This window comes from Pyxicephalus adspersus, chromosome 5 (genome assembly GCF_032062135.1).
Source record: "Pyxicephalus adspersus chromosome 5, UCB_Pads_2.0, whole genome shotgun sequence".
Lineage (NCBI taxonomy): Eukaryota > Metazoa > Chordata > Amphibia > Anura > Pyxicephalidae > Pyxicephalus > Pyxicephalus adspersus.
Genome location: NC_092862.1, coordinates 141,021,542 through 141,023,804, shown reverse-complemented (window position 1 = coordinate 141,023,804; position 2,263 = coordinate 141,021,542).

The window sequence follows — 2,263 nt, the reverse complement described above, 5'->3', positions numbered from 1 at the left end:
AGGTAGGTGGGAAGGCTGTGTATGGGGTAGGTAGGTGGGAAGGCTGTGTATGGGGGTAGGTAGGTGGGAAGGCTGTGTATGGGGTAGGTAGGTGGAAAGGCTGTGTTTGAGGTGGGTGGGTAGGTAGGTGGGAAGGCTGTGTATGGGGTAGGTAGGTGAGAAGGCTGGGTGGGTAGGTGGGAAAGATGGATGAGTCTGGCTGCAGCATTCATAATAGATTATAGAGGAGATTGAGTATTCTCATGAAGTTCTCTAATTTCTGTAGACACCACTAAAAGAACATTGTCCAGGATATCCAAGTTTGCTTTATTTCAATGATCTTTTGAAACAATACAGAAGACTTGACCTGCACACGTCATGTCAGGTCACCAAATTAAAAAAATGGGGTGATCGAAACTTTTCTGATTGATAACTCATTGTCATTGGACCCTGGAGCTGTTGATGACAGTTGGGAGTGGATAAAAAATGTCCAATGGTGGCTTTATATGGGGGACTTTTTTACCCATTACCCAGCAAGGGGGTTATGTTGGGTGATATTATTATACAGATAGCCCCTGTTTGTTTAATACTGTTATTATTTTGCAGTCTGAGTCTCCCTGGTGAGATTTCCTTTTATTTCTCCACTTCAAGGTAACAGAAATTCAAATTTAGGGGCCTTTTGCACTAAGCTTTGTAATGTGTTGCTGTGCGGATTGGCCCTGTACAGATATCCAATGGACATCAGATGATTGTTTCTGGAAATAATGCTTCATGATGAATGAACAGGCTCTGTACACACAGCGCTATTCTGTTCAATGGAAAGTGGAAGGGCAAAGAAGTGGCACCCTACTGTGATCTCCTCCATTGAAAAATACTGAAGTTGTGATCTGATCAGTCATTCATCAATCTATCATGGTGCATTGATGCATAATGTTAGGAGACCACTGCTCACATGGCATATTTTAACTTGATATGAGCATGACTATTTGCATATGGAGGCCTGGAGATGACAAGGAAGGAGGTCAACAGAAGACTGGGGCTAGGGGTAAGGGAGATGAAGATACAAGTGAAGAAATGGTGAGATAGACTATTAGAGGAGGATGTTGGGGATAGGGCGAAAGTTAGAAAAGGGGTAAAGAGAAAGGTATAAGGAAGGCTAGGAGCTTCCCACCCGCCTGCCCTTATGGGTTGTGGTACAAGGGGGGCAGGGTGTCTGGGTTGAAGTCCTCGGAGGGCATCTTTTAAAAGGGGGTGTGGGGGTATGAGAGCCATTTTAGATGTGGCATCCCCCAGAATGGTAATGGATAATTGGGCTACCTTGAAGTGGTAGTTGAGAAAAGGGTGTTGTGGATAGTGTTATTATTCTTCAGTGGTAGTTTGAGGCTGGAAACATAACTTACGATGGGTGCACCCCAGACGGTGGGATATGGTGAGTGCTACCTCCGAGGGCTTTCAACCTGAAGGCAGGGTCTTAAACCTGTGTTGGAATGTTGTGGGGGTACTTTGTTGTACTAGGGTAAAATGGGTGGAAGTTTAGTAATTATGGTAATTGTTATTTATGGGTAAATTTATAATTCTATACAATGTCAGTTGTTAAAGATGTTACCTTATGTTGACAACAAAGCGGCCATCATGGCCTTTTCCCAAGAGCCATTGTAATGTGGGAAGGGGAATGGTAAAAGGAGTAGGAAGGGGGAAAGTTATGGTAAAGTAGCAAACATCCTAGCTGCCTGGGTCATGGGCGAGAATCATCTGACGTGTGTACAAGAGTCTAAAACAAAGTCAGGCCTGCTGTACTTTAACCACCTAACTGATAAGCCCGAACTTTTTCGTGCTAAAAAAAGTTACTATTTTCGATAACCCCGAACTTTTCTCACTGTATGAAAATACAGCGAGAAAAGTTCGGGTTTATCGATCACTTACCCGGTCCCGCTGCGATCGTCCATCCGTCGTCCTCCAGCGTCGGGTGTCCTCTCCGGGAGAAGGAGCCGGCTGGCTTCTTCTTCTAAGCCGGCCGGCTTCTTCTCCCTCTGTTCTGTACAGCGTGATGGCAAAAAAAAAATACCTTCTCCCTCCGCTCCTCCGGACACGTCTTGTATCTTCGATCTTCATCCGGGGAGTGCAGTGACAATCACCGGGGTTTCCCGGTGACGTCGCTGAATGTGTCGGCGCGGGAGGGAGGCAGGGGGGGAAATTCAAAATTTTGTATTGAGTTCCTTTGCATTGAACTCAATACAAAAAAAGCTGTATTGAGTCCAATACAAAGAAATCCTTATATAATATA